Source organism: Lactuca sativa, chromosome 4 (genome assembly GCF_002870075.4).
Source record: "Lactuca sativa cultivar Salinas chromosome 4, Lsat_Salinas_v11, whole genome shotgun sequence".
Taxonomy (NCBI): domain Eukaryota; kingdom Viridiplantae; phylum Streptophyta; class Magnoliopsida; order Asterales; family Asteraceae; genus Lactuca; species Lactuca sativa.
The window spans coordinates 224,046,368-224,070,349 of NC_056626.2; positions in this window are offsets into that span (position 1 = coordinate 224,046,368).

Sequence of the window (23,982 nt, forward strand, 5' to 3'; positions counted from 1 at the left end):
TAAAACTGGATCCCAAGGGAAGAAATGTTATGGGTGTTAACAATTTCATAGGAATCACTCAAAAGAAAAATAGAGATTTCATGTGGTACATTCGTCAATTCATTAGTGAAAGCTTGAGCAAATTAATTGTTCACCGTCAACGCATAATGGGTATTGAATTTTGGGTTTCACTTAGCACGTAGTGACACGAAGCTAAGATCATGAACACAAAAATTATGCAACCATAAACATCAGTGGTAATTTCTGAGAGTCTCGAGGGTTACGTTTGTGAAACGAGGGAGATGGAGAAATGATGTAGATGGTATAAAGAAATCAAAGTACCTCTGCTATAAAAAATAGGACCAAGCAGAAAACTCATATCTCATGTGAGAAGAGAGTTAGGTACCTCATGATTAGAATAAATAAGAAAGCCTAATTGGGAAAACAAGGTTTGTTTATACCAAGTCAGTAAGGCTTTTATTCAGAATCAGGTGAGGCTTTGGACGCATACATCAGCATGCTTCTAGGGACACTTAGCTAGTGAAATAATATACCCACAAGAAAAAAAAATAAAAAAAATAAATGCCAAGCTAAATAAGATAATAATAAAAAAATAAAATATTTTTGGAGTTTTTGAATTTATGAAAAAAAAAGAAAAAAAATATTTTTGGAATTTTTGATAAAATTAATAATAAAAAAAATGAGACACAAAAAAAATTGGAACCGAACCCGAGCGTTCGGTCTATTTCGGTTGAGAAAAACTTTGGAACCGAACCCGAGCGTTCGGTCTATTTCGGGTGCGAAAAATATTGGAACCGAACCCGAACGTTCGGTTTATTTCGGTCGCCAAAGAAAATAGATTTGAAAAAAGAGAATAACTTTGACAATAAGAGAAATGAATTTGGAAAATTTATACATAAGATCTACAACCAAGGAAACTACCTTTGTGTGATGAGCGAAAAGCGGATAATGCAACCGAACCCGAGCGTTCGGTTCATTTCGGTACATTAGCACAAGACCGGAACCCAAATGTTCGGTCTATTTCGCTTCTTGCTTTTGAGCTTGAGAGATAATTTTTGGTACTGTCTCTGATTCCATCATACCTAGCCCTTGTAGTATTTTGTTAAAAGATGCTTCAGGAAGAGCTTTGGTGAAGATGTTAGCCAGTTGATCGGTGGTTCGAACAAAGTGTATTTCGACGTTCCCATCTTCCACATGATCCTTAATGAAGTGATACCTCAGTGCTATGTGCTTAGTCTTCGAGTGTTGCACTAGGTTATGACAGATCCTAATTGCACTTTCAGAGTCACAATATAGTGGGATCTTTTTCATATTGAGTCTATAGTCCCTTGATTTCGTGTCCATTCTGAAACAAGGGGGAGAGAAGGAAACAATGTCTCAACCACCTCCTGCTTCAGCAACTCACACTACCGAACCTCCTCAAGTAGGGCAAGCCTCCAGTTCCGGTGTGAAAGACAAAGGCAAAAAGATTGCTGAGGAAGAAGAAGAAGATGATGATAAAGAAACAATCGTTGACTTGTTGAAGCGTAAAAGTCGACACAATGAGGCTGACATCAGTGCTCGTGTGGCAAGAGAGGCTGAAGAAGCCGAACGTAAATAGAAGGAAGCCCACGACCTTCTTGAGAGCAGGAAAACTCTGTTTCCTTCCTGGACTCTTGAGAGGATGATTAAAGAAGCCATCGACACACCAAGTATCTTGTGGCTGGAACCTGTGATCTCTTTAGATCGTTCCAATACTGTCGACTCACAGTTCGACATGCCACTGACCCGAAAGGCTTTTATCTTTCATGCCTTTTCCAACGTTGCAGAGTTCCCTCATCCTCATCCACAGTTTGATCGGGACTTAATCAATTTCTATCTGAAGGCTGCTCAACCCCAATATCAGACTTGGAGCGCTCAGAAAATTGTCAGCGTTTTGGTCTTGAAGCCGTACAATGAAGGTAACTTCATCAACGTTCGGTTCAAGGTACTTCAGGGATCTGCCAAAATAGAACACGCTATTTCTCTTGCAGATCTTCCCAACCTTAATCCCCATGATTGGATTATCTTGCACAACATCCTCCCCACCAACGAAGCTGAATACGGTTCGATCATCGACCATTTCAAGAGGATGCTCGTGTGCTACATCATGGAAGTTGCATTGATGGATCAGGAGATTGCAAGCGTATTTAAGAAGAAACCTACAATATCTCCTGTTGGCTCTACTAGTGATCTCAACCAAATGCAGATGGGGAAGATTGACTCGAGGAGGAATTCGGTCATGTTTACCAGGAACGAAGGACAAAAATGTCTTTTCGCCTTGGCTGACAAACATCTCTATACCACTGCATGTTTGGAACACGTTTTGGGGATCATCCACAGATGCAAGCAGAACCCAGCGGATGATATCAAATACTTTGATGATATGATTCAATGGTACATTCAGTTCAGACAGACTATCCTTGCTCTTATCATACGTCTGTTTAATACTGTAAAGAAAGCTCCCGCTGCTGGCCCAAGCAAGAAGAAGAAGTAGTCTCGCTCCAATTTGACGCAAAGGGGGAGATTGTTGGGTCGTGTTTCGTGTTAAGTATTGCGTCTATTGGGCTTGTTAGCTAGTCCATTTTGTATCTCCGGTATGGGCCTGTCCATCCGTGAGTTTAGTAGGGTTTAGTATATATAGGAGCTTGCATGCATCCTAGAAAGTAACGATAGAATAGAACGATCAGAGAATTATTCAGCAAGTTTATTATTATCGTTCTTGTAACCCTAAAATCCTCTACAGCGGAAGTTCTTAGTCGAGCTCTGCTGAGGATTGTTTGATCTAATCATTCGACACATCTTGATTTATACTTGTGTTATTTACTGTTTTTACTTCATCGCATTACCTGTTAAGAAGATCTAATCGATCATCAAGTTAATTAATAACTTAACACAGTTCTTCATTGTTATCTTGTTCAACTCCCGATAATCGATGCACATCCGGTGTGAACCATCTTTCTTCTTGACAAATAGAATAGTTGGTCCCCACAGAGAACTGCTTAGACGAATGAACTACTTGCCTAGTAGCTCCGGCAGCTGATATGACAGTTCCTGCATCTCAGGCGGGGCCAATCGGTATGGCGCCTTCGCAGTACGGGATGTACCTAGCACAGGGTCGATCCTGAACTCAACCTGCCTCTCCAGAAGCACACCGGGTAACTCCTCTGGGAAAACATCAGCGAACTCCCTGACAACTAGAACATCAGCAACCGACACCTGGTCCCCAACCCACGTATCCACTACATAAGACAAATAACTTGCACACCCATGTTGAATATACTACCGAGCCCTAGCTGCCTAACAAAACCTTGAACCCATCCTGGTGCCCTCTCTATAAATAACCAGTTCTCCCCTACTTGGGGTTCCAACTACCACCCGCTAACCCTTGCAGTTGATCATGGCATCGAAACGACTCAGCAAATCGATACCCATAATCACACAGACATCCCCCATGGGAATAGGAATCAAATCCATCGGAAAGGATGCTACGAAGATCTCTAGAATGCAACCCTGATAAACCAATGAAGCAGAAATCCCGTGTTTGTTGGCAATAGAAACTCGCAATGGACAATCCAACTCCCCTATCGGAAAAAAAAACTCCCTACTAAACGATTGAGAAACAAAGGACCGACTAACAACCGAGTCAAACAATACTAAAGGAGGCGAGGAGTTCACTAGAAATGTACCTACCAAAGGTACAAATATAAGAGCATAAAACAAACATAAAAATTAAGATAAGGGATAGCAACGTACCAATAACAACATCCAGTGTTGCCCTGGCCTCCTCGGCAATAAGCTGAAAAGCCCGACCTCGAACCCTTGGGGGCTCCACCCTGTCCTGACTCCCATCAGTGATCCTCAAAGTAGTTGGTGCAGGGGCTTACGGCTACTTGGCGGCAAGTAACAGACAGTTGACCTTTACATGGCCAACCTGATCACGGTGGTAGCAAATCGTCATACTTTAAACTGGGGCTGACTGGCGGCAGTCCGTCACATAATTGTTATCCTTGCCACATTTGTGGCACACACTATCAGATCAACATGCTCTGACATAAACCTTTCCACACTTCCCACAAGTGGGGCTTCGTTGACCTCTAGAACCTAGAATTAGTGGCTTTGAACTGCTTTGGCGTTGGCTGCGACTATGTCGGGGCTGCCTCTGCTCTCTCAACTGAAGCTCTATCTCAAGCTGATGTCGCCTGGCGGCCTCCAACAACTCTAGCAAAGAATCACACCACTGCGCATAAACAAACTGCCTGATATCCTTCTTGAGCGTGCTAAGATAACGGGTCATCTGAGCCTACTCTGAATCAAACTCAGGACATAACATAGCCCTCTCAGTAAACATCTGGGTGATCTCCATCACCGACTCCGATCCCTGCTTCAGGTCCAAAAACTCTTGTGCCAATCTCTCTCACTCGACCCGTGGAACGTAGAAAGTACGAAACATCTCCATGAACTGATCCCAAGATTCGCAACCCTCTGCTCAACAAAATACGATCCCATAACACGTCTCCAACTATCTTTTGCCTTGGACCTTAGAAGATTCATAGTGCACCTGTACTTCTGGTTAGAAGGGCATGAACAACTGAAGAAACATCCCTCCACATCAGATAGCCTCCTCATGGACACGATCGGGTCCTGAACTCCATCGAAAGTCGGGGGCTTCATATTATCGAAGTCTCGATATTAAAAGACCCGCCCTGTCCCAACATCGGCAGCCACCAGGGCTGCGGAGGCTATAGCAACAGTCGTCTCAGCAATAGATGCGTAGTGATCATCAAAGAACTCCATCATTGAGGTCATGATAGACCCAAACATCCCCATAATCTGACCCCGAACAATAGCAACCACCTCCTCGCAGATGATCTCCCTGACGTGGTCCTCTAACAATGCTGGCCCACCCTGACTGCCAGCTCCTGATCCGGACCTGGATCCGATCTCAACTCGCCTCGTAGTCACCATACTGAATATATACACCAGGAAGATATCAGATAATCAACATAGCAAAATGGGGAACCAACTCCCAACGAAGCCCTAGGGGTTGTGACTTTCTTTTATGCGTTCAAGTCCTATGCTTTCAATAGTACGGGCCCATACTACCTTCCACATCTACCCATATTTGTCTCAAAGATCATCATAACACCCTAACAATACTCATAAGCATAGACGAACACTCAATCCTCACTCCCTAGAGGAAGGCTAAACATCTCACTGGCCGACTGACCCCACATGACTCATCCATGAAACTTCCACCAACCTTCAACATTCGTGTATGCTAGCCATGCATAACACTGGACCCTATAGACATTCAAATATCTGATCCTACTCTAAGCCCTTCATCAAACAAGAATAGGAAATAAGGCTAAATCAACCATTCTCCAGTTATCAGATCTTAGTTATATATAACCATGATGCATACACTAAGCAACTACAGTAATGATGTCAATTCAATTAAAGAAGACCCTAGGCTATCAGACATCATATAATCATGCAATTCTATCATCCAATTCCTAAAGATCACTAGCCTATTACTAACATGCTGTTCTAACATATCACAATATCAAATAATAGTATGGTATATTGGGGTCTATTTAATGACACCGACTGATCATACACATCGCATCAAATAAAATCTTTTCCTTAGTTTGAGACTGGATTCACACGAGTGTTCCTCCAATTCACTTAAACCAAGGATCTGATACCAACTTGTAACATTCATAAAACTCATGAAATTTTTAAACTTTTTAAAACAAACCCAAAACCATCATTGTTTACTACTTTTTTTCGAAATAAGTTTCACATAATAGAAATCCAAAAATCATAAAACAAAAACATAAGGAGGTGTACGATCATGCCTTCGCCTTTCGAGGATCCTCTGAGGTACCTGAAAAATAATTCAAACTGTAAGCCTAAAGCATAGTGAGTTTCCACCAAAATACCACCACATAACATAATCATAAATATCACAGTAATAGCGCGCATATAGAACCTTCGGCATGTTTGGACCGCCTCACTAGGCCTTCAGCCCATCTGGACCATTTTTTGGGCCTTCGGCCTGACTGGTCTGCCTCGTATGCCTTTAGTTTATCCAGGTCACCCTAGGTCGGTTGGCCTTTAGCACGAAGCAGGACCGCCTCAACCTGACCACACACACATGTTGACATATACATAACTCATAGAAATGTAATCAATCAATAGTCAGGCACATATCAATAAGCATATCATCATCCTATCTACCAGGATTCAGATCTAACAGATCACTATAGAACTCAATTACACGATAATCAGGATAACAATCCAAAGGATCAGCCTTGGTGCCTTTGACCCGTAAATAGAGTGAGGAAAAGTCACCTCTTAAATGTTAAGCTGCACTAAAATCCCTGACTGCTAACTCATGGAAAATCCCGAACTATCACAATAAACAAACACCTAATTAACAATTGGGATACCATTATGGATTAAGGTCCCAAACATAGGGTAATTGTCCATTTTACCCTTTCCCTAATTGGGCCAAGGCCCCAGTCCAAATCCTTGATCCAAAAGGCCCAACTTACTTAAAGGCCCATGATTGGCGTAATTTTCCAAAATTCGGCCCAAACCCCTTATTTGGCCTCATCCAAAGGTCCTATCCTCTAGTTAGCCCAAAACACACTTATTCAGATGGTCCATTAGGACCCAAGTATCAAAGCCCAAAATATGGCCCAATACTTGAAGCCCAAAGTCCGAAACCCACACAGAAGGCGTATGCGGGGCGTACCCCTTTGGTACGCTGGGCGTACTCCGCCTCGTTTTGCCACTATCTGGGTGGTTAACTCAGTACATGGGGCGTACATAACATATGTGGGGAGTCCCCTCGGAGGTCTTAAAATCCTTATAAGTGCTTAACGGATTAAGCACCTAAGCTCAAACTTCAGATCCATGACGCAAAAGTACTCTAGAACCATAAAGTCTCAAACTTTAAGACTTCGGTCGTCCAAAAAGAGCTTAATGCATGGTCTTAATCCATTGAGACCTTCTACAAAGAACAAGGGACAAAACTAGCTCAAGGGACCTCATATTTATGCCTTAGGACCCATCCTAGGGTCTGAAAGGACAACCCAACATGACTAAAATAAAGCATACACAATATTGGGACTCTTGGGACAAGAAGGGTAGCAAAAAGCAACTAAAGCAAGATCTTAACAATCCAAGAATAAAGGTAGAAGCTTTATACCATTAGCAGTTTCCCAAGAAGATGATAATCCTAGATCTATAAGCTTGCTTCCTTCCTTGGCTCCTTTGATGCACTATCTTCTCCCTTTGGTATACAAAAATCACATTATAAGCTCAAGATGCTCACTACGGGGGTTAGGTTTCTTTCAAAACGACTAAGGGACTTGGAGGCTGAACGAGTGAGTCAAAATGACCCATAATGGTGCTTACGTACTCCTCAAACCCTAAAAATTAGGGTTTCACCCGGACACGAGTAAGCCCTACGTACATATGTGTACGCCCAACGTACTAGGGCGTGCCCTAGTACGCTTAGCGTACCCATATGTACGCCGAACGTACAAGTCAAGCTCCCAAGAATTACCAATTTGCCACTAGGGCTTCTTAGGGCTAAATCCATCCAACATCAAGGCCCAAAAATGATATATTAAAATACCAAGGGAAGGATTTGCAGATACTTGAAAACCCGGGATGTTACTGTTGGGTTTTGAGCAATCTAACACTTCCTAAGTGTGCATGCAACCCTAATAAACCTTGGATCTATGTTTGTCTAAATACATGCAAAATAATAATTTTCCAAGGTTCATAACCTATCTAACATGGCATGGGGTACTTTTAAACATAAAAGAATTAGATGAGATTACATACCTTTTGATGATAAGTTCAATTCCTAAAGAGTTTGAGGGCCAAGCACCAATCGTGTGAATGCCTCAAATGGAATCACAAATCACCACAAACTCTTGGAAAACTTTAGAGAGAGTGTATACACACACATAAAATCGGTCACACACAAAACACACACACTAGTCACACTAGTAACACTAGTGGCCATTTCATGCAACATAAGCATGCTTATATAGTGTACATGATTAGGGTGAAACCCTAATAACCCATGTCTTTTCCTTTCCAAGGATCCATGGGTTAAAAGCTCCATGGATCATCCATGGACTTCCATACAAGCCTAGCCCATTAACAAATGAGTGTTAGCCCACACCATATAAAACCAATAGCCCATAATCTAATTGGTCTTCCTTTTAATCTCTAAATTAATTCATAATTAATTTAAGACTAAGACTAATTAAATAACATGACTTCATATTAATATATCATAACTTATAATATATTAATAAACATATGTGTATGACTCTCATAAAATTATCCATAAATAGTTTGGATGAAATGCAACCCAAATGGACCATGCCAGGTCAGGTCAAGTATATACCAAATAAGTTATGGACTTAGACACCTTATCCAACAGACTCCCACTTGGATAAGTCTAATAACTATATTTGCGTATGTTACTTCAGGAACCAACCAGCAATCGTAGCTCTCGAAAACTCTGTTGAACTATGAAGCGCCATTTTAGATAAGTGATCATATAATCCTCTGTTCTCATGATATCAGCCGGACAAATACATGGAACAACGTCGTACTTATTGTCCAACAGTTTGTTTCCCGATTTTCGATTTGTTTGACAAAGAACTTAATCGAACACATCAATTTAGTTCTGACCGGCCGGTACATAGGTCACAACAAAATCATCGAGGGGCCCAGATATCGCTTCTATTTCTAGAAGGAACAGATAAACTTCGACTCATATGCTTGTTCTACTACTTGTTGAATTGTACACAAAGGCACGTTTTATAACATCAAGTTACTGATGCGTTTACGTGCAATCAATGCACAACCAACTCATAGGTAACAACTCATATCTCTAGGTTTGAAGATTTATATGATATTACCGTCTCACGATCACTCGAGATAAATTCCATGAAGTGATACAAGTCAGCGTGGGTTTATTCCAATACTCATAACTTATGAGCACTCATGAATGTTGTAGCAACCATTGCTATGACTAAACCCATTTAGCCATCTACAAACTCAATTCATGACAGTCTTGATTCATACCTACTTCCAACATATGAACGACTGTGGAGTGTTTAAATAACTTAGTCATTCGGAAAGAATAAGCTAGCTATTTTGGAAGTCAAAACATGCAAAGTGAAACACAATAATAATCGAATCCAATATGGTCTCAGAACCCTTTTGAATATAAATAGAACCACCTTTTATTTATCACCATATTGATTACACATTATTCATTGTATAATGTTTCAAACAACTTAAGACTTGAATAAAAACAACAGTCGTCCCATGCTCCTCGCATGTACACTTTGTTTTTCTAAACAATAGTTATGCCATACTCCAAGTATGCACACTATGTTTGTCTATGATCCTTACATTGTGATGTAGATCAATTGAACATGATTCCATTGATACTCATTTCACAATCCCAAATCCTTATTGTAAATTTGAGAATCCCCGATTCCTATCATTTACCAAAAAAACTGTTAGATTTTAAACTTTTATGCAATGTTCCTCTTGTAATGATTATGCATAAAGTCACCAAAACCTTGTCACCAGTCATTACAGAGTATTCCAAAGAAGGTCAACTTCTATGGAACGGAAGTTTCATATTCAAAGTACATTGCTTTGAACATCCTTCTTGCATTAAGGTTTTCTAATCTTACATAGACTGAATAACTTCCACTTATGGAGACATTTCCATAGTCCCATTTTGACTATCACTTCCGAATAAGAGTTACTTCTTTTCAGAATATGTCAATATGGTCCTTTCCGACAACTTACATCATACTTCCAACTTTCCCTGAGCAACCAATCTTTGGCGAACCTCAGATTTGTCCTCGACAATTGCTTAATCACTTTAGTCGTATCCAGTTCTAGACTTTTCCCTTCTCAATGCCTTAAGCATTTGGAAAATTTAGAAAAGATGAATACTATAGCACATGCAATCGATCCTATATCCGAAGCATAAGGGACACGATTCATGATGTTTGACATAAAGACATGATACTAGACCAGTCTTTTGCTACAATATTTTTTTATTTGCCATGTTTTCAAAATTTACCTATGAAGAGGGATGCCGTAATCATAATCGAATTTTGAAAACGCAATATATATATAGAATTTCTTCAAGTTGAACCATTCCAACATAAAATTCATACATATATATTCTTGACTAAAGATGATTAAAATCTCAATCTAAGCTTTAGAATTGAAACGAAGTATACCTCTCCCTTAATTATAGTAGAACAACTTTTCAACCCCTGCAACTTCACGAATTGAAACTTTGTTTTCTATAATTAACATTGCTAACTTGCAACACTAAATGTAATAATCATGCTCCCACTAACATGATGATTATTAGCATAACACTTATGCTCCCACTAGATAGCTCACATGTGTGTCTAAACAATTTTCAGAACTATGAAATGGGATGCCGTAATCATAGTCTCAATTGCTTAGGCATTTTACATTTCTCACAAGTCCATGTTAGTGTGCCGGTTAACCACACGCGCTCCACTAACGACTTTTGAAAATGCAAATAACACAATTTCTATCTACTTAAAATCTACTTAGTAAAAGCGTTTCCTCACCATCATTCTCATGAATCGGAGAGAAACCTTATGACACTTAGTTTTATAGTGTATGAGTTCCTATCCATGTGAATTTCTCAAAACCATAATCACAAGATAAGGTTAGTGACAAATTCAGCCTTACATGGATTAAACTTGTTCAGTCTTAGTTTCTTGTCACCTTGGTAGCACTAGGCCCACCAATGCTTCCAAGTTGAACTCTGATAACTCATATGCAAATTCAACTTATTTGAAGTAGGTACATAAATAAGAATTATGTCAACACGATAGGTTGCAAACCTTAAGTCGTGTGCTAGTGATAAATTACAGGTTTTACTCTTGATTAAATCTTGAAACTCTTTTAGGATCTTTAAGGCTCCCACTGTCCCCTTGACATATAAGTTTCCCCAATCAAGAACCATTCCTTGACAAAACAAATATTCAAGGGATAGTGCTGATTCTTATCAAGACTAATACTTCACACAATTGGTCTTAGTTGGTCTTTGTCTCATCCAAGACATCACAACTTACCAATCTCAAATGTATAAGGGTAGAAACATTTTACACTACATTTGATAAGTGTTTTAAACCTTACTTTATGTCACTCAATGTTACAATCTTGGAGTATGACTCTAAGAATTGTTTTGGAACGAAGTATGACTCATCTTCTCGATCTTAACCAATCCAACAATTCATGACCTCTCTTCTTAGCCATAACAATGCACTAAGACGTCCTTAGAGTATGAATTTGTGATATGGTTTCATAATCATTAAGATGATCATGAAATACGATACTAAAGTAATCTCCCATCCTTTTAGATTTGAGAAACTTTTATCTTTCTGCCTAATTTGATTCTTCTCATTTGTTTTGTCATATATTGTAACCTTTCCAATGTTATAGAATTATACTTAACCTCATAAGTATAATCTTATTTACTAATCTTTAGTAAATCATGACAAATCAATCTTTGTGGTGGACCTTGACCAGCACACATCCAGTGTACCTAATTCCTTAGTCCTTCAATTGACTCACATATACATGTGATCAAAGAATTAGTCTTAATTTTCAAAGATGAAAATTCTCATTCATCATACAATACAACTTGTATGATTCCAAGTTTCTGTCAAATTGAAACTTGGGTGATGAAAAACTTTCTTCATTTGGTAAATTCAGACACTACCACAAATGAAGGAATCAAATCTACTTTCCAATATTGCTATTACTGGAAACATATAAGCAACAATTTCCACAGATGCCATTGTAAGGATATTTTTAAAATAAATAAAATTAAAACCCTTTTTTTTTATTTTAAAACATTGCGGAAAAACTTATCCTTACAATCCACATGAAAAGCTTGTTGTTATCTATTCATAAGCAATATATTATAACTCTTAAGCAACAGCTCAAAATTCTGATTACCGAACCATGCGATCGAAACCCACCTTCGCAATCAGAATCAACATATACTTACTTTAAGCTTCCAATTTGATTCTTAAAACATCAGCATGTGATGCATTCACATTATGTAATAAGAATCTCCAAATAGGAACTTAATAGAGTTAGACAGTGGACTTTACCCGAAGTAGAGTCAAACTTTTTGACTTGATCAATATTATGATCTTTCAGGTAAATAGGGCAGCTTCGCAACCAATGCCCCTTCCTTTGGCAACAAAACACATGGACCCTTTGGTAATGGCACATGAGACTATCTCAGACTTAGCCTTTCTCTTTACCATTTGGTCAACTGAGTTGACTATGGCCGATCCCTTTCCATTGGGAAGAGAAATCCTTTTCTAGATATCCAATGCTAACATTGTCAATGTCCATTTAAGATTTGGCAAGTTGTTCTTTTAATCAAATTTGCTTTACCGGTGTTCCAAATCATTGCTGATTCCACAACACCAAGCAAATAGATAACATCATTAAGGGTCATGTCATAGTCTGTCTCATAGTAGTCCCAAAGAGACTCACTATGTTACTAAGAAAGTGATTGAACATCCAAACTTCACGAGACTTTGACACCCAACTCTCCCGGCTTGTCAATATGTGACTTTATCTCCAAGATGTGAGCAAACATAGACTATGCTTGCCAATAGGGATTGAGTGACTTTAAACTTTTCAAGAGCTTGTGGGTGAGGGAGAATAATTGGAGGAGGTGGAGGAAGTGAAGCATGATGTTGAGGGACACCATCTTCAAGAGATTTGGGAAGATCATAGTTGTCTGAACCAGACATCTATAATGGGAGAAAATCAAGTTAGTTGATTCAAAGTCCTTAATATAACACCCAATATGAAATATTAAGGCTAGGACCCAACACAATATTTTATAATTTGGAAGAGGGATGCCGTAATCCAAGCTATAAAATATTTGAAGGTAGGCGAATGACGATTCACCAATTTCCACCATGAAAAACAAAATAATTTATTAGGTTTTAATTGGATTTGAAATTCCTAGATCTTTTGAGATTCATTGAACTTTTCAATGGCATGTTTCAATCTCGAGTGTGCCCTCTCAAATTTTGTGACTGGGATGCCGAGGATCACAAAACAAGGTGTGAATAACCATACCAATTCACTTGGTACCCTTAATATTATCACCCAATCAATGTGCCGGTTAACCACACACGCTCCATTGATCTATGACAAACATTAAGTCACCCTTCGTGATCCTTACTAGTCCAAGTTAGTGTGCCGGTTAACCACACACGCTCCACCAACGACTTGGTAAGGTACAAAGTGTGAATTCCATGGGCTAGCACCAAATTCACATTTTTCCTAAAGTAACTAAGATTGGGAATTAAATAAAAAAATATTTAGTTACTTTATGATATTCATTATACTTTTAATGAGAATTTAAAGTCATTGTCCTACCCGTTCGGCTAACGACCCTCCACCGATCAAGCAAGCGGTGGGTGAGAGTGGACACCCATTAAGTCGCCATTTTATAGGCAACAAACTTATACCCACCTTATAGACTGGCTTCGTGAATGAGGCCTAATAACAGTAGAACGACTTATTCTTATACATATATATATAATAATTAACCATTAATGTTATAAATAGTATAAGAGTAGAATTTTAACTTTTAAAACATCTAGGGGTTGGAATTAAAGTTTATTAAAGTGTGTGAAACTTTTCCAAATTCCAAAACTTGAGGGCCAGTTTTGAAACTATTCAAAACTAATTAATTCCATGATTTATGTGTTTAAAGTAGTTTTAATCCGAAAACTATTCAAGTTCCATAACTTGAGGACAAGTTATGGAAGACTTTAAACTAATAAAAGAATTAATTTTCTTTATTTTATAACTTATGGAATTAATTAAGGTTACACTTTATTTATATATTTATTAATGAAGTGACTCTTGAACCTTCATAACTTAAGGACAAGACTCTTCAACTTTTGTAACCATCCAAGACTTTTCATTTCATAACTTATGAATTAAAGGTTCATAAAAATGAAGACTCTTCATTTTCATGTAACTTATGTGTTTTAAGTGTGTGTTAAATAAAAGTGACCTTTGGATATCCATAACTTGAGGATAAATTATGGACTCCATTAAAACACATAAATGATCAAGAATTAATTCTAAACAATTCAGCAAATAATTCCTATCATCTTCTAAATTCATAAGAACATGAACATGATCATCAAAATTTCAAGAATTATATGAACACATAAAATCATGGAATTTTGATTATAACTTTGAAATTGGTCCACCATCATCATTACCACATCAAAAACAGGTTTTATGAGTCCAAAACAGTTTAAGGTAATGATTCTAGACCAATTCCAGCACCAAAACTCGAAGATATGTTGTCTGGGGGTCCAACTCGTCGAGTGCATGAACCAACTCGCCGAGTTGGATGAGTTTTGCCTTGGACTCGTCGAGTCCCTTCATGGACTCGGCGAATCAGCTGTGCAGACAGCATAAAATCTTCGATTTTTAGCGATTTGCATCAAGAATTCAAACAAGCAAGCCTAGGCTCTGATACCACTGTTGGGTTTTTAGCAATCTAACACTTCCTAAGTGTGCATGCAACCCTAATAAACCTTGGTTCTATGTTTGTCTAAATACATGCAAAGTAATAATTTTCCAAGGTTAATAACCTATCTAACATGGCATGGAGTACTTTTAAACATAAAAGAATTAGATGAGATTACATACCTTTTGATGATGAGTTCAATTCCAAAGGAGTTTGAGGGCCAAGCGCCAATAGTGTGAATGCCTCAAATGGAATCACAAATCACCACAAACTCTTGGAAAACTTTAGAAAGAGTGTATACACACACATAAAATCGGTCACACACAAAACACACACACTAGTCACACTAGTAACACTAGTGGCCATTTCATGCAACATAAGCATGCTTATATAGTGTACATGATTAGGGTGAAACCCTAATAACCCATGTCTTTTCCTTTCCAAGGATCCATGGGTTAAAAGCTCCATGGATCATCCATGGACTTCCATACAAGCCTAGCCCATTAACAAATGAGTGTTAGCCCACACCATATAAAACCAATAGCCCATAATCTAATTGGTCTTCCTTTTAATCTCTAAATTAATTCATAATTAATTTAAGACTAAGACTAATTAAATAACATGACTTCATATTAATATATCATAACTTATAATATATTAATAAACATATGTGTATAACTCTCATAAAATTATCCATAAATAGTTTGGATGAAATGCAACCCAAATGGACCATGCCGGGTCGGGTCAAGTATATACCAAATAAGTTATGGACTTAGACACCTTATCCAATAGTTACAACATCTAATTGAAATCCTAAAATTCATCCATGATGGTATAGTCAAGTATAAACATGCATTTGTATTATTTTGGGGAAATATGGTTAAAAAACATACAAACCTTGTTAGACTTTATATTTGTGGAGTACATGAACTCCATAAACACGTAGGGATACTTTTGGGATAATTATAATGCTATAACACAAAGTGTAGCTTGATTACTTGGTGAATCCATGGTATTTCTAGCCAAAAGGGGAATTTGGGAATTTAGGAAATATGGAATGAAATCGGAAATCTATTATTGCATTAAGTGATTAAAAATAGGAATGGCTAAAATCCTCCTTGAACATTTGAAAACTCAAAGTTATATTATGAGGATGATGTGCGAGTACCAGAGTCAATACGCAAGGACAAGGTTCGAAAACTCAAACCTTGAGTTAATCTTTAAGATCAATGTCTGCTCTTAATTAATGGTTCCAGTCGAATCTGGTAATACCAGTTAGGATTTGAAAAAAATATTCAACAAAGTATTCTAATATTAAATGAAGTAAACCAGGAGTATAATCAATGTAAAGACATTTAATGAACAAGAAGAATGTTGTGAAATATCTTAACTTGAGAGAAAACTAAAAGTGGAGTAAATAGCATTTTTGCTATCTTTGGAGTAACAATGCATATATTTCTTGTCATTCAAATCACTCCTTAAATAGACTAATTAGGAACATCGTACGAACTAGGAAATATTCCTAGGACTGGATAATAATCAATCACTGTCAAATTGATTATCTAAAAGATATGTTAATGAAAGTGCTATGAAACATTACATCAATAATAAGACAAGAAACATTAAATGTTTGAACATACTATAAATCTTGGAACTGCCCTTCATCTCGGAATGATCTCCATCTCGTACTCCATCTCTATCTTAGACTTCACAAATCTCGGAATCACCAGACTTCAGATCTTTATTACTTGTGATTGCTAGAGGTTCACTTTTCATATTTCAACAATCTCCCCCTAAGTGAACTTAACAATCAAGTCAAATTAGTTGGCTTCTTCATTGATGAACATATAAGCTCTGTATAGCCTGTTTCGGACTTCCAGATACCATTGAAGTTGACTTATAAACTTGGTCTTCACATGCTCCGAGGCTTCTGACTTGGCTGCATTTGCGATGAACTTTTGAAGAACTTTAAAAAGTACGAGATGCTTGTCTAGGACTCAAAAGAAGTCCTTTTTATTTGTCTTTTTTTTGCAACTAGACGTATCCCAAAACTGGTTCATCAATTGGCCCTTCTACAAGAACTTCTGCTTCATACTGCTTGTAGTCAATATTTGCCAATAGTTTTTCAGTTCCAAACAAATGAGCAAGTTTGAAGTCACAACTGCAAACCTCAACAACATAATCCTTGAGGTAGTTCATTGTAGTACTATAGGCAAGGATACTTATTTGATCAACTTGGCGAGTTCGGAAGTGAGCATCAATAGTTAAAATTTCATTTGGATTTACGGAAATGAAGTCGATGTCCAAGATGGTGAGTTGTTTTGACTTGCTCCGATAGAGGTGATATCTGTATAGCATGCAGTTCATATCGAATTTACTTTGAACTTTTGTGCATACCCAAAAAAAGTATGATTCTTTTCCGAGACCACACTTCCTTTTTTGGTTGAGCGTTCATGGAATAGAATGTCTCCAATCTTTCTCTTTCAGTTTTGATGATCATTTGAGGATCATCATCTGGGTGGAGATTTTGGGATAACCCCTAGCATTGGATTCGGGTTGTCATTGAGAGCTTGAATCTGAATGCTCTCTTCAAGGGCTTGATCTATTTGTGCTTGAGACCACCCTTCTGAATTCTTGGCAATTGGTTCATAGCTTTGGGGTTCCATAACAGGCTTCTTTCCTTTGACTTGTTGTTTGGATAAGTCAGAGATGAGTTGTTGAATGCTCTCAGCGATTGTGAACTCTGGAGGTAGAGGAATCAGAGTCTCTGACGGAATCTTTTTAGGCTTCCGAAGAAGAGAACCTTCATATGTAGGAACTATTCTTGGAGAGGGAATAAGAGGCAACATCGACTGCGTAGTTCGGAATGCATCAATTGTGAGCATAGTCTTTGCCTTGGCCATTTCACGGCTTCTTTGTGAAACATTAGCCAAGGATGATGGCCATGAAACAACAGACCATATCCTTTTCTCTTTCTGAAAGAACCTTGAGCATAGTGGTGATTGTTTCAAGGTAGTGGTCCAGACTTGAGTTATATTTTTGCTCAACCTCCTCAATGGTGTGTTTAAGTCGGAAGGAGATAAGTTGATCCAACTATTCTGCCCTTTCTGCATCTGAAGGAGATAAGCTATGAACCAACTAGTTGGTTCATAGCTTTGGGGTTCCAAGACAGGCTTCTTTCCTTTGACTTGTTGTTTGGATAAGTCAGAGATGAGTTGTTAAATGCTCTCAGCGATTGTGAACTCTGGAGGTGGAGGAATCAAAGGCTCTGTCGGAATCTTTTTAGGCTTCCGAAGAAGAGAACCTTCATCTGTAGGAACTATTCTTGGAGATGGAATTAGAGGCAACATTGACTGCATAGTTCGGAATGCGTCAATTGTGAGCTTAGTCTTTGCCTTGGCCATTTCACGGCTTCGTTGTGAAACATTTAGCCAAGGATGATGGCCATGAAACAACATACCATATCCTTTTCTCTTTCTGAAAGAACCTTGAGCATAGTGGTGATTGTGTCAAGGTAGTGGTCCAAACTTGAGTTATATTTTTGCTCAACCTCCTCAATGGTGTGTTTGATTCGGAAGGAGATAAGTTGATCCAACTATTCTGCCCTTTCTGCATCTGAAGGAGATAAGCTATGAACCAACTAGTTGGTTCATAGCTTTGGGGTTCCAAGACAGGCTTCTTTCTTTTGACTTGTTGTTTGGATAAGTCAGAGATGAGTTGTTAAATGCTCTCAGCGATTGTGAACTCTGGAGGTGGAGGAATCAGAGGCTCTGTCGGAATCTTTTTAGGCTTCCGAAGAAGAGAACCTTCATATGTAGGAACTATTCTTGGAGATGGAATTAGAGGCAACATCGACTGCGTAGTTCGGAATGCGTCAATTGTGAGCTTAGTCTTTGCCTTGGCCATTTCACGGCTTCTTTGTGAAACATTTAGCCAAGGATGATGGCCATGAAACAACATACCATATCCTTTTCTCTTTCTGAAAGAACCTTGAGCATAGTGGTGATTGTGTCAAGGTAGTGGTCCAAACTTGAGTTATATTTTTGCTCAACCTCCTCAATGGTGTGTTTGAGTCGGAAGGAGATAAGTTGATCCAACTATTCTGCCCTTTCTGCATCTGAAGGCCTAGGTTTCTGTACTTCGGATAAGGAGTAGAGAATGACATCAAGCTTGGTGTTGAGACTAGAAACTTTGGCATCGATTTTGGAATCAAGATTTGCAATTGACTTGTCTAGAGATTCCACTTTTGAGATTGTAGTAGAAACATTGTCTCAGAGTTCTAACAGGGAAAATGCATTAGTATAGTTTTCAGCTGATGATCCAGTGTCCGAGGTGGAACTCTCAGACTTGGTTTATCACTTTCTTCATTTTCCTTGGGAGGATTCATTTATGTTTCACCTCCTAGTGTGTGTTGTAATTGGTTATCAACTTGGATTTCTTCATCAACAGGCTCTGATGAAGATGATGAGAGACCGAAGTCATAGATGGGCCTAGATGCTGATGGCTTCTGCAGAGTGAGAAAGGAAGAGAAGACTGGAAGAGTAGCAATGGAGACACTGTTGTCATCAAACATGAATTCATTCAAATGCTTTTCACCAAGATCAGGATGGAATGCATCATGGTGGGTAGACTTTGGAGGATCGTACGAGATGATGTTTTCTTGAAGAGTCTCTCCTGATGCAAATTCTTGATCGGTGACATCGTTAGATGGAGGAACAAATGGTCTATTGCTCTAGATAGCTCGATTTCTCATGGAGACGACAGTTTATTCAACTTGTGATAGACTGAGCTTCGGATGCCTTGTGTGAGCCTTGCTGACAAAATCTAACCAATCTGGGTCATTAGTATCTGGTCGTCCTTTACCTGAGCCATATATCAGACCAGTTGAGGCTTTTAAGGTTGGATGGACTACCCCATCTTTGGAAAGCTTAGGATCCAAGGCAGGGGCCTCAGATCGTGCTTGTGTAGAAGCAGAATGAGGGGCATCTGAGGTGACTCGTGGGCGTGTTCCATTGGGTGCAAGGAAGTTTGTTCTACGAAGACATCTCATTGTTAGGAAGGTGAGGCTAGATTATGTGGAGACTCCTTGTGAGTGTATGCAAGCGGTTTTGAAACTCCAAAAGGTACTTCGGAAGATTGGCTGGGTCGGGTGAGAGGATGACCATAGTCAGTCAAAATGTCCTTGATGGATTCCTTTTGGGAGGAAGTATTGAATTTGGCTCTCTTTTTGGCTTTTGGTTTAGAGGGAGAAGTCTTTCGCTTGGCTTCCTTCTTTTTCTTTCCACCAGTCGAGACTGGCTTGGCAACATCCGAAGTGGGATCAATAGAGATTGGGGTAGATTGTGTTGGGTTGTACACAATCGAAGTCTCTAAATGATGTTTCAAGAATAGGGAATCGGATGGTAATGAGGCCAACATGTGTTCATGCAGTCTACGTGTACGTCTGAAAGATGCTTGGTTCGGAAGGTGATAATTTTTGACAGCTTTAAATCTCGGACTCAAAATCTCTGGAGGCTTTCTCTTCATAGCAAACTTCCGAAAATCTTGCCACAAGACCTCAGTTAGGTCAACAACATTCATCTTCCCTGAGTAGACTGAAAACAAGTTTGGAGGAGTTGAAGTCTGGTCAACAGACTCGGAGGACGATGACGTTCGCAAGCCCACACATAGAAGGGAATTTGTTGCGAAAGAGGAGAGTTCACAGTTTGCAGGAAGGTGTTTGATGGTGGCAAATGATATGTCATTGACGCAGAAGAATGCCTATGGGAATGATAGAAGGGGTGATAGTTGTTTCACTGCACGACCAGTTCCCGAACAAATCAATGAGTGTGAACAGTTGATCAACAAGGTAAACTTAATTCTCGAATCACTCAGCATACCTGTGTCTAGATATGAAAATGAATTAAACAACTTGAAATTCACTTTTTCAAACATTAGCGATAGTTTAAAAAAACTTGTTTGACAAACTCTAACCTAATTGATCAAATCAGCAGGGTTTCGTCAAAAAGCGATGAGAGGAGAATGTGGATTGAGAAGATCGAGTCGGAGTTGTCTAAATCTAGGGATCAACTAATTTATTTGAAACAAGACAATTTGATGTTTTTGAAACAACATAACATTTTTTGTTTAATTGCTAAAAGGCTTTATTTTATTATTACTCATTTGCACCTTGATTGTGGAATTGGTGAGAAAATTCATAAGATGATCTTACCATTTCTTGAATTAAAGGAAGACAGGATAGACGCCGACTATTACAAATGTGAATCCATAATTTCGTCAGACGAAAATTCTAATGCATACTGGGTTCGACTGGAATGAATTGAATCATACATTATGTCCAAACACCATAAAAACATGTTAAAATAGCTTTTGGATGAAAAGGATAAGAAGTGAATAAAATTTGAAACTATAAAGAAATTCGACTCATTGAGTGCCAAATTTGACTTCAGAAACTAAGACTAATATTGAAAGCACATCTGAATTTGATGAGGACGGTGATATGAGCGAAATTTCTGTAGAGGATGTGGTTGATTACTATGAGTTTGCTAAAAATTAGCTTGAACATGCGAAAGATTTAATTTCTGAAAATTAAGTTAAATTCGCACATATTTCTCAAAATAGACCAAAAACATTGAAAGCGAAAGCAATTGTTTTTCCTAAAGTACAAACTACACTTAATCAAGTGTTCGCCACTAAAGGACTGGACAAAACTCAAACTTTAAACTAATGTCCATTGTCAACGAAGACAACAAAAAAGGTTGCGATGATTATTTTTGGTCCGCTCCATTAGATAATGCAGACGAACCGAAGGGTCTGTCTGAAAGAACCTCAAGGAGAGTGAAGGGAAGATATGTGGCACAACCACTAAACAATCGTTCTAGCTATGAGAATGGAAGTCCAAGTGGAACAAAGGAAAGTCCAAGCGAACCTCAGTCATGAAAGGACGAATCTCATATAAGAAAGAAAACCAAAGTGCATATTCAAAAATCCACTGAACAACATGCATAGCAAAAATGTCTAATAAATCAGAGATATCAACATAATCTCAACGAAAAGAAGCAATTTTCGCAATCCAAAAATTCCAACTATGTTCGCAAAGAAAAATCTTCCAATCAGAAAGCGAAAGGACGTTCGTATGCGAATCCTAGTCAGTGTTTGCACTGTCATTCCTACAATCCACAGAGACAAAAAAGGAACTTTGATCAACAACCTTATCTCTCAAAGAAGCCCATTGAGAAACCAAAATCTCTTTATTCTCAACGCAAGAAAGCTTCACCCAAAGTTGTCAAGGGAAAGGGAAAGTTAGTCTCGGATTCTGAAACTTTTACCAAGAAATCGACTACTAACCCTAAGAAAGTTAAGAAAAAATTCGTTAAGAATCAAAACAAAGAAAAACTATCTAATTCAAAAGAAACGAAAATGAAAGATAATAAAGTAAAAGTTTTCACCATAACTAAGAAAGATGAAATGAATTTAGTTAAAAGAATTTAGTGTTGGATTAGATGTCTAAGCCCATAACTATTATTGGTATGTACTCGACCCAAGAGTAGCATGGTCCATTTGGGTTGCATGACATTGGAACAATTGGATAGAGAAAATGAGAAAAAAGATACTTATGATTTATATTAATATATTATAAGTTCTAATATATTAATATGAAATCATATTATTTAATTAGTATTGATCAAAAATTAATTTAGTGATCAAAAGTTACTAATTAAATATGGACTCTTATATATATATATATATATATATATATATATATATATATATATATATATATATATATATATATATATATATATATATATATATAGGATGGGCCAAGTTCATTTAGGTTGGGCTAAGCTTTCATGGATATTCCATGGAGTTTTTAACCCATGGATCCTATGGAAATGAAAGGTAATGGGTATTTGAGTTTACATGAATGTAACCCTAATCCTCTACACTATATAAAGAGGTCTATCGTTCATAAAATGACACTAGTGCATACAAAAAACGAGGGCAAGGCCGATTTCATAAGAGTGAACCTAAGTAACCTTCTTCTCAAGTTATTCCAAGGGTTTTTGGTGTTGTATGAACCATTTGAGGTGCAACACTTGGGGCACTAAGCTCTTAAAGGTTCAAGACTTCAAGCTCCATCAAAAGGTATGTCTCTTTCTAGATTCTTGTATTGTATATACTTCATATTATGCTAGTTAGGATGAAACCTTGGAATATTCAATATTTGCATGTATAATAGAGAAAACGTAGATCCAAGGTTTATAGGGTTGCATGTACAACATAGGAGTGTTCGAATCGTCAAAACCTATAAGTGGTATCAAAGTATAGGCTTGTTTTCAATTATACTTGATGAAAATTGCTGAAAAAAGCTGAAAAAATCGATTTTCTGGCTGTCTGAGTTGTGGACTCGCCGAGTCCATGAAGAAATTCATCCTACTCGTCGAGTAGGTTCATACACTCGACGAGTAGGAGTCCCTGATAGCATATTTTCCACTTTTAAGGTTGGAATTGGACTAGAATCATTACCCTAAGCTACCTTTGGACCTATAAGCCTGTTTTTGATGTGGTAATGATCATTCTAATTCAATTCAAAAGATAATTGTTAATAGATTCATGTTTTGTATTAGTTTAATGGTAAGCCTAATTACATGGAAAATTGTTTGATTTAAATTATCTTGTTCTTATGAGTTAGTGTAGGTTAATAGGAAAATTATGTGATAATTTGTTTTCGATCCAAATTGATCTAAGATTTCTTCATAAAATGTGTTTTTGTAACTTGTCCTCAATTTATATGAAAAGTATCATTTATGATTTTAAAAAAACTCATAAGATTTCCATAAGTTATGAAAATGAAGAGTCTCATTTTTTAAATGCTTTAAAGTCTTCCATAATTTGTCCTCAAGTTATGGAACTTGAAGATTTTTTCATTAAAACTACTTTAAACTCATAAGTTATGGAATTAAGAGGTTTTTTGAATTGTTCAGAACTTGCCCTCGAGTTTTGGAATTTGTAAAGTCTCATACACACTTTAATTCCAAACCCTAGAGTTTTAAAATTTAAAATTCAACACTTATACTTTATAGTATTATAAGTTAATATATATATATATATATATATATATATATATATATATATATATATATATATATATATATATATATATATATATATATATATATATGTATGTATGTATAAGATCAAGTCAGTCTTACCGTTAGTAGGCCTCATTCACGAAGTCGGTCTATAAGGGGGGTATAAGGTTGTTTCCTATAAATTGGCAGCTTAATGGGTGTCCACTCTCGCCCACCTCTTGCTTTACTGGT